The sequence below is a fragment of the Hypanus sabinus genome, chromosome 24, assembly GCF_030144855.1.
Source record: "Hypanus sabinus isolate sHypSab1 chromosome 24, sHypSab1.hap1, whole genome shotgun sequence".
Lineage (NCBI taxonomy): Eukaryota > Metazoa > Chordata > Chondrichthyes > Myliobatiformes > Dasyatidae > Hypanus > Hypanus sabinus.
This window is the reverse complement of record NC_082729.1, coordinates 11,994,005-12,004,711: the sequence shown is the minus strand read 5'-3', so window position 1 is coordinate 12,004,711 and position 10,707 is coordinate 11,994,005.

The following is a 10,707-nucleotide window of genomic DNA, read 5'->3' as shown; positions in this document are numbered from 1 at the left end:
TGCTAAACTATCACCGCAAACAATGAAGAGGCAAGCCAAGGCAAAGTGGATTCGAGAGAGGCACCGTGCTGCTGCGCGGCAAACATCAACGCACTTGGAGTTGGAGGCCGTTCTGTTAGGAGTGAACGAGTCGGAGAAGAGAAGCTGAGGCAGAAGGGTTACAATGCCTGCCCAAAGAACCCGGGTGCGAGGCTGGAACGCTTGAAGCACTGAGCCGATTTGGAAAGGTTGGAAAAGGCTTCTTCGGCAGCAAAATCTAGGCCCGAAGTGAATCACTGCGACAGAGCCCAGGTCCTGATGCAAGGCCCAATCTGCTGTTTGGACAATTTAAACACAGGCCCAGATAGTCTAGAAATACAGGGTGTTGAAAGTCGGGTGAAGTTAGATCACTGTAAGCACCGATCCAATGTAGAGAGGCTTCTTCAGCTGTGAAATCTATGCCCGAAGTGAATTGCTGGGCCAGGTGTTCTAGGCCCGGAGCTATTTGGCATGGCAGAGGCCAGGTCCTACTGCGAGGTATGATCCGCTGTTCGGACAATTTAAACACTGGCACCGACAGACTGGGGTCTCCACCGTCTGCGACGCTAAGTGTGTGTGACTGCCCCTGACTGCCGTGCTTCGTGTCTGCAGACTTTGTGGTGATTTGCCCTGCTAATATAATGAACTGACACCGAGGCTTTGGGCCTACTCTGGGCTGTTCTGAGGATTTGGATCTAAGGACTCAATTTGGTTTGGAATGCTGTTCTTGTTGTTTGCGTGATTTGTTTTTTTTTCTCTCCCTTTCACTGTGCACAATGGGGGTTGGTCTTGATTTTTTTTTTGAATTAGACTCTTTCAGTTTTCTTGTTTTGTGGCTGCCTGTAAGCAGACGAATCTAAAGGTCATATAATTTATACATTCTTTGATAATAAATGTACATAGAAACTTTGGTTTAAGAAGAGGGCTCACTGTTTTCTCAGGGGAATTGGAGATGAACAATAAAATCTGGCTGTGCCAGCGAAGTCCGGTTTAGCATGAATCTTAAAGACAGGCCACCCTCAGCGAGTCCGGTCTTGTGCGTGGACAAGCTCCGGGATTGCACAAGGCTTGAATCTATCGCCTACTAAGAGAAGAGAATGAAGTTTAGCTGAATCGACACTCTATCATCCAGCTGAGAGAGACCACGTGCGGTCCGTGCCAGCGAATGAAACTGCTGATCTCATTACCCATATTGTTGGCACCATTCCACCTCCTGCAGGAGCCTTGGGGAGTAATTAATTAGCAGTATGCAATCACTTCTCAGGTCTCTGTGGAATTACCGGAGAGAGTTTATATTTCTAACAACCTTGCAACAGCTGGAGAAGATTCTCAACCACTGCTGAATCAATTCGTCTCACTGCTTCATTTGATTTATTCTCCCACATATACATTTCTGGAGAAGGCTAGCATTTGGCTTTACCCTGGTGCTTTCTTTGTGCAAATTGTACGTAACAAAGAGTGAGTAACATTGGTGGTCATTCTTCCTCCAGCTCTTCCTGAAGCCACGGCTGATTGACTTCATGCTGGATTCCAGACCCGGACTGGAATTCTCACTGCAGGAAGGATGTGGATACCATAGAAACAGTGCAGAGGAGATTTACCAGGATGTTGCCTGGACTGGGGAGCGTGGCCTTATGAGAATAGGCTGAGTGAATGTGCCCTTCTCTCCTTGGAGTGACGGAGGATGAGAGGTGACCTGATAAGATGATGAGAGGCATTGATCGTGTGGATAGCCTGAGGCTTTCCTACCCAGGGCTGAAATGGCTAACCCGAGGGGGCATAGTTTTAAGGTGCTTGGAAGTAGGCACAGAAGGGATGTCAGGAGTAAGTTTTTCACACAGAGAGTGGTGGGTGCGTGGAAAGCCGTGCCAGTGACGGTAGTGGAGGTGGACACAACAGGGTCTTTTAAGAGACTCTTAGATAGGTACATAGATCTTAGAAAAATAGAAGGCTATGCAGTAGGCGGTTTCTAGAGTAGGTACATGGCTGGCACGACATTGTGGGCCGAAGGGCCTGTAATGTGCTGTAGATTTCTGTGTACCATCTTCTATGTTCTTGGACTCCGAGATTTGCAGAAAAACTCAGAGCCTGAAGAAAAACACTTTAAGAAAAGCTTCTTCTGCTCTTCTGAACTCAGGATTACAACCTTGTCATTCCTCTCTTGCACTCTTGCCATGGAATCAAAGTGGACCCACATTTGTTTTCGCTGAAACCCTATTATGATACTTCGGCCATGAAAATATTAATCGAGAATCTGAAAGGCATATTTTTGCTAGGCAGACTTAGAAAAATACAGCATAGCACAGGCCCTTCAGCACATGATTTTGTGCTGACCTTTAACCTACCATAGGTCGCCACAATGGTGTAGCGGTCAGGGTGACATTATTACAGGTTGGGGCGGCAGAGTTTGGAGTTCAATTCTGGGACCGTCTGTAAGGAGTTTGTACGTTCTCCCTGTGACCGTGTGGATTTCCTCCGGGTGCTCCGGTTTCCTCCCACAGTCCAAAGACCGGTTGATCATTGGTCATTGTAAAGTGTTCCCTGATTAGGCTAACGTTAAATCGGTGGGTTACAGGTGACATGGCTCACTGGGGCTGGAAAGGCCTGTTCAGCTCTGTATCTCTAATTAATACTGTTAATAAATAAAACTACTCAAGGTCAGTCTAATAATTCCCTCCCGCATAACCTTCCATTTTGCTTGTGTCTCTGTGTGTATCTCAGAGTCTCTGAAACGTCCCTAATGTATTGGCCTCTACCACCTCCCCTGGTGGCATGTTCCACACACCCACTACCCTCCGTGTCATCTCAGGGCTTGGCTTCGCCAACAAAGATTTAGGAAGGGGGCTTCAGGCTCGCTGGTGGCCGACGAGGCCCAAACGGGACAGGCAGACCTGGCCGCAGTGGCTGAAAGGGATTGGGGAGGACGGTCATAGATGTGGGCGCGTCCTTCGGCCTGCGCAACGGTTTTATAGGTGGAGTGCAGTGTGCGCGGTACTGGCCCCACCCTTTACATCCGGGGTTCATCTGCCATAGCCCAGCAAGCTGGGACGGAGACAGCGAGGTCCTCGGGTCGTAGGAGTTACGTCGGAGTGTCCTCCTCCTCCTAGGTGGATGACCTGACAAGGCTGACGTGCCCCACCTGCCCGGGTTTGGAGTCAGGGTTGGCCTTCTCTTAGGCTGGCTGCCAACCAAGGCTAACGAGCCCAGCCTGCCCATCCAGTTATACCGCCGGACACTCGGTCGCGCCGTGACGTAGCAAGCTCGGTGGAAATGGGGGGCACCGACGAGAAGGTGTTGCTACGGACGCAGTAGCGTAGGAGAGGCCACTTGCAGTGGCCTCCTGCCTAACAGGACAGCCAGTGACCACACGGCGATCACTACACCAGGAAAGGAGAGGCGATGTATTGCTCATGCACTTTCCCCGGGTGAGGGGGGCATCAGGCCCAGACCTCATCCGCCCCCTCTGTGTAGAAAACCTACTTCTGACATCCCCCCCCCTCCATGCTTTCTTCCTATTGCCTCACCCCCTCTTGAATTGGCCATTTTCAGCCTGGGATAAAGGCACTGACTGTCCACTTGGTCTAGGCCTCATAGGCCTCACCAGCGTGCTGATTCAACAGAGCTGGACTGACGAGACACACACAAAACACTGGAGGAGCTCAGCAGGCCAGGCAGCATCCGTGGAAAAGAGTGAACAGTCGACTTTCGGGCCGCAACCCCTCCTCAGGACTGAAAAGGAAGGGGGAAGATGACAGAATAAAAAGTTGGGGTAAGTAAGGGGAGGGTGATTGGTGAAGTCAGGTGGGTGGGAAAGGTAAAGAGCTGGAGAGAAAGGAATCTGATTGGAAAGGGGAGTGGACCACAAAGAAAGGGAAGGAGGAGGTGGCCCAGGGGGAAGTGATAGGGTAAGAGGGCAAAGTGGGGAATAGAAGAAGAGGGGAGAGGGAGGGAATTTTATTTTTACCAGAAGGAGAAATGGATATTTCATTCCATCAGATTGGTATAAGACAAGGCCATGAGCTGACATGTCGAAATGGGATGAATTTACCATATACAGTATTTACAATATTACTCAAATATTGCCGAACTATCAAATACACAACAGTTATATGAAATATAATCAGGCAATTCATTGGTAAACTGCTCAGAATGTAACAATGATATGGTTTAATACACAAAATGCTGGAGGAACTCAGCAGGCCAGGCAGCGTCTATGTAAAAAAGTACAGTCGACATTTCGGGCCGAGACATCGACATTACTTTTTTCCATCGGTGCTGCCTGGTTTGCTGAACTCCTCCAGAATTCCGTGTTTTGCTCGGATTTCCAGCATCTGCAGATTTTCGCTTGTTTGTGATTTGAATTATACGGTGCAGTGAAAGAAAAGCTGTATTTGGCCGGCTACCTAGGCAGATGATTCGTGGTAGTCGAAAGAGAGAAAAGCAATAAGAGAACGCAGAATAGAGAAGCCGAAGTGCAAGGCAGACAAATACGGTGCAAGGGTCATAGTGAGATAGATTGTAAGTTGAAAAGTTCAGCTTTATTGTACAAGAGGTCCATTCAAGAATCTTATCACGGTGAGATAGGAGCTGTCCTTGAGCCTCGTGGTACGAGCTTTCAGGGTTTTGTATCTTCTGCCCGATGGGAGAGGGGAGGAGAGGTGAAAATGAAGTGTGAGGAGTCTTTCATGATATTGACTGTTTATGCTGATAGTATGATTATGTTTATACTCCTGTAATGGGGTATTATAGATCTGCAGATTCTGAGTCAGGCTCAATATCACCAGCATTTGTTGTTATGTAATATGGATATATATAGAAGTTAGATTAAATAAGTAGTGTTAAAAAAAAGTAGCGAGGTAGTGTCCATGGGTTCAATGTCCATTCAGGAATCTGATGACAGAGGGGAAGAAGCTGTTCCTGAATCGCTGAGGACCCCATCACCCAGGACATGTCCTCTTCTCATTCAGGAAGGAGGTACAGGAGCCTGAAGACACACACTCAACGATTCAGGAACAGCTTCTTCCCCTCTGCCATCAGGGAGGAGGTACAGGAGCCTGAAGACACACACTCAATGATTCAGGAACAGCTTCTTCCTCTCTGCCATCAGGGAGGAGGTACAGGAGCCTGAAGGCACACACTCAGCGATTCAGGAACAGCTTCTTCCCCTCTGCCATCAGGGAGGAGATACAGGAGCCTGAAGACACACACTCAACGATTCAGGAACAGCTCCTTCCTCTCTGCCATCAGGGAGGAGGTACAGGAGCCTGAAGGCACGCACTCAACGATTCAGGAACAGCTTCTTTCCCCTCAGTCATCTGCTTTCTGAATCTGAATGATGGATGCTGCCTTTTTGAGGAGTCGCTCCTTGAAAACGTCCGGGGTGATGGGGAGGCTAGTGCCCTTGATGGAGCTGACTGAGTTTACGTGTTTCTGCAGCTGATCTTGATCCCGTGCAGTAGCCGCACCCCTCCATACCAGACGGTGATGCAGCCAGTCAGAATGCTCTCCATGGCACATCTGGAGAAATTCGTGAGTGTCTTTGGCGACAGACCAAATCTCCTCGAACTCCTAATGAAGTATGGCTCCGTCGAGTCTACCTTGTAGCCGCATCGATACGCTGGGCCCAGGATAGATCCTCAGAGATCTTGACACCCAGGAACTCGAAATTGCTCGCTCTCTCTCCACATCTGATCCCTCGATGAGGTGTTTGAGTGCAAGTTGTTGTTGAGTCCAAACACAAGGCTAGGACAATGGAAGCGGTGGGCGATGGCTTGATGGCAACATTTAAGAGAAGTTTGGATAAGTACATGGATGGCTACGTGCTGGTTGATAGGACTAGGCAGAAAGTTCACCACAGATCAGATGGGCTGAAGGGCCTTCTCCTATGCTGTAGTGCTCTATGACTCTTCATGATAATATTAGGAAAACACATGAATTACTGTAGCTGGTCAATTAATGGGTGAGGATGCGGTTACAGTAACTCAGTTGGCGTTTCAGATGGTGTCGCACGGCATGGGCCCATATGGGTGGAGAGATGAGTGACACGCTTCTGGCTGTTGGAATAAGGAGAGGATGGCAGTCCCCATGGATCAGTCACCTAGCAAATCCCGTTCTTCAGGCTCATGCACAATTAACAGACATTTGGGTGTGTTGGCAGAGAAGAAGGAGAAAGAGGATTGGCAACAAGAATCTCCAGATGTGCAACCAGATGTACTGATCATGGTGCTTTTTCTAAATTACATAGAACAGTACAGGCCCTTCAGCCCATAATGTTGTGCTAGCCTTTTAACCTACTCTAAAATCAATCTAACATTCCTCCCACGTAGCTCTAAATTATTTAAAAATATATCTATTTATTAAGATTCAGCCCTTCTGGCCCTTTGAGTTACACTGCCCAGAAATCCCCCAATTTAATGCTTGACTAATCATGGGCCAATTTACAATGACCAATTAACCCACCAACTGGTATGTCTTTGGACTGTGGGAGGAAACCGGAGCACCCAGAGGAAACCCATGTGGTCACGGGGAGAACGTACGAACTCCTTACAGGCAGCGGTGGGATTTGAACCTGGGTCACCAGTACTGTAAAGCGTTGTGCCGGCCACTACAGGACCGTGACCTTACCGTTGCCATTTTTTAGTTTTTTAAAAGTCCCTCGTGCGTTTGTCTCTATCATCTCCCCGGGCAGGGCAGCCACATATCCAACCACTCTGTGTATAAAGGAAGTTACCGCTGACACTTCCCTCCTATCTGAGGCCTTCTCCATTGGTCAGGGTCAGTCATGAATGTCCAGACTTGGGCGGTACAATATGGAGAGCAAGCCGTTACTCATGTAGCAAGCTCCCCCTCTCCACGCATCTGATGAACCCAAAGGAATGGCGGAGAATAATACAGCGTCAGTGGCAACAGCAGTGTCGCAGAAGTTGCTGGTCAGCGTTGAACTCAACGTAGGACCGCCTTAGGGACTCCCGCTCCGGATTTTTCCCTTGGGGTTTACTCCCGAAGCCTTCCCCACGAGGGGGTATCACTGCAAGACAGTGGAGGTTTGAGATCAGAGTTTTCCTTCTCCTAGATGAGCTGTCAACCACAGCTGATGAGCCCCATCTGCCCGAAGCAACGGGTTTTAAGGCGCAAGTAACCCGCCTTTGCCCCTTCTCCTGTCAGTAGAAACGGCTCTGCCAGACACAGTAGCCCACATGAAGGCCAGGAGCTCGACTTGGTTGTCAAAGACTATTCGAGGCGCACGCCTAACAGTTAGAGGGGGCTTATCCCCCCTACCTTCCCGCAGCTATAACAACCTTAAGGAATTACCCCCCCCCCCATTACTTACTTCCAATCACCTTAAAATTATGCCCCCTCATATTAGCCTTTTCAGCCCTGGGAAACAGCCCCTGGCTTCCACTTGATATGCACCTCTTATCTGCTACGCACTTGTATAAAGTCATTTCTCATCTTCCTTTGCTCCCGCGAGAAAAGCTCTTGCTCGCTCACGCCATCCTCATAAGATGTGGTCTGTAATCCAGGCAGCATCCTGGTGAATCTCCTCTGCACCCTCTCTAATCCAGGCAGCATCCTGGTGAATCTCCTCTGCACCCTCTCTAATCCAGGCAGCATCCTGGTGAATCTCCTCTGCACCCTCTCTAATCCAGGCAGCATCCTGGTGAATCTCCTCTGCACCCTCTCTAATCCAGGCAGCATCCTGGTGAATCTCCTCTGCACCCTCTCTAATCCAGGCAGCATCCTGGTGAATCTCCTCTGCACCCTCTCTAATCCAGGCAGCATCCTGGTGAATCTCCTCTGCACCCTCTCTAATCCAGGCAGCATCCTGGTGAATCTCCTCTGCACCCTCTCTAATCCAGGCAGCATTCTGGTGAATCTCCTCTGCACCCTCTCTAATCCAGGCAGCATCCTGGTGAATCTCCTCTGCACCCTCTCTAATCCAGGCAGCATCCTGGTGAATCTCCTCTGCACCCTCTCTAATCCAGGCAGCATCCTGGTGAATCTCCTCTGCACCCTCTCTAATCCAGGCAGCATCCTGGTGAATCTCCTCTGCACCCTCTCTAATCCAGGCAGCATCCTGGTGAATCTCCTCTGCACCCTCTCTAATCCAGGCAGCATCCTGGTGAATCTCCTCTGCACCCTCTCTAATCCAGGCAGCATCCTGGTGAATCTCCTCTGCACCCTCTCTAATCCAGGCAGCATTCTGGTGAATCTCCTCTGCACCCTCTCTAATCCAGGCAGCATCCTGGTGAATCTCCTCTGCACCCTCTCTAATCCAGGCAGCATCCTGGTGAATCTCCTCTGCACCCTCTCTAATCCAGGCAGCATCCTGGTGAATCTCCTCTGCACCCTCTCTAATCCAGGCAGCATCCTGGTAAATCTCCTCTGCACCCTCTCTAATCCAGGCAGCATCCTGGTGAATCTCCTCTGCACCCTCTCTAATCCAGGCAGCATCCTGGTGAATCTCCTCTGCACCCTCTCTAATCCAGGCAGCATCCTGGTGAATCTCCTCTGCACCCTCTCTAATCCAGGCAGCATCCTGGTGAATCTCCTCTGCACCCTCTCTAATCCAGGCAGCATCCTGGTGAATCTCCTCTGCACCCTCTCTAATCCAGGCAGCATCCTGGTGAATCTCCTCTGCACCCTCTCTAATCCAGGTAGCATCCTGGTAAATCTCCTCTGCACCCTCTCTAATCCAGGTAGCATCCTGGTAAATCTCCTCTGCACCCTCTCTAATCCAGGCAGCATCCTGGTGAATCTCCTCTGCAGTCTCTCTAATCCAGGCAGCATCCTGGTGAATCTCCTCTGCACCCTCTCTAATCCAGGCAGCATCCTGGTGAATCTCCTCTGCACCCTCTCTAATCCAGGTAGCATCCTGGTAAATCTCCTCTGCACCCTCTCTAATCCAGGCAGCATCCTGGTGAATCTCCTCTGCAGTCTCTCTAATCCAGGCAGCATCCTGGTGAATCTCCTCTGCACCCTCTCTATAACTCCAATATTCTTCCTATAATGACGTGACCCTGTTGTTCCTTCATCCCGGTCTGTGTCTTGTTCTGACACTATCAGCACAGATCACAGATGGCTGTCCTCGCGGTCATATATGGAGCTCGAATTCCTTAGGTTTTGTTTTTGCACACCTTTCGATCAGTATGAGGATTCAGCAAAATCTGATACTTTCAATTATTAAGAAAACTTCAGTTTTATTGCTGACTACTAGTTGGGAATATGGCAGAGAAGTTGCAGGTGCAGTTTCATCTAAACAAGTGTGGGGTGTTGCACTTTGCGAAGTCAAATGTAATAGTTCAAAGTACATTTGTTATCAAAGTAGGTGTACAATTTACAACCTTGAGCTTCGTCTCCTCACAAAACAAGAAACCCAAAGGAACAACACCTGATGAGCAGAGAGAAAAAGGACAAGTTGTGCAAACAATAAAAGTAAGCAAATAGCATTTAGAACGAAAATGAGACCGTCCCAATCGTTCACCATTGCCATCACCCTCCACCTGGCCCTAACCCACCTGGACAAAAAAGACACATACGTTCGGATGCTGTTCATAGACTTCAGTTCAGCATTCAACACAATCATCCCTCAGAAACTGATTGGAAAGCTGAGCCTACTGGGCCTGAACACCTCCCTCTGCAACTGGATCCTAGACTTCCTGACTGGGAGACCTCAGTCAGTCCAGATAAGAGGCAGCATCTCCAACACCAAAACACAGGGGGCCCCCAGGGCTGTGTGCTCAGTCCACCGCTGTTCACTCTGCTGACCCACGACTGTGCTGCAACACACAGCTCGAACCATATCATCAAGTTCCCCAATGACACGACCATGGTGGGTCTCATCAGCAAGAACGACGAGTCAGCTTACAGAGAAGAGGTGCAGTGGCTAACAGACTGGTGCAGAGCCAACAACCTGTCTCTTAATGTGAACAAAACAAAAGAGATGGTTGTTGACTTCAGGAGGGCACGGAGCGACCACTCTTCGCTGAACAACGACGGCTCCTCGGTAGAGATCGTAAAAAGCACCAAATTTCTTGGTGTTCACCTAGCAGAGAATCTCACCTGGTCCCTCAACACCAGCTCCACAGCAAAGAAAGCCCAGCAGCATCTCTACTTTCTGTGAAGGCTGAGGAAAGTCCATCTCCCTCCCCCCCCCACCCCCCATCCTCATCACATTCTACAGGGGTTGTATTGAGAACATCCTGAGCAACTGCATCACTGCCTGGTTCAGGAATTGTACCATCTTGGATCGCAAGTCTCTGCAGCAGATAGTGAGGTCAGCTGAGAAGATCATCGGGGTCTCTCTTCCAGCCATCACAGACTTTTACACTACACGCTGCATCCACAAAGCAAACAGCATTATGAAGGACCCCATGCAACCCTCATACAAACTCTTCTCCCTCCTGCCGTCTGGGAAAAGGCACCGAAACATTCGGGCTCTCACGACCAGACTATGTAAGAGTTTCTTCCCCCAAGCTATCAGACTCCTCAATACCCAGAGTCTAGAATGACACCAACTTACTGCCCTCTACTGTGCCTATTGTCTTGTTCATTATTTATTGTAATGCCTGCACTGTTTTGTGCACTTTATGTAGTCCTGGGTAAGTCTGTAGTCTGGTGTAGTTTTCTTTCTGTGTTGTTTTTACGTAGTTCAGTGTGGTTTTTGTACTGTTTCATGTAGCACCATGG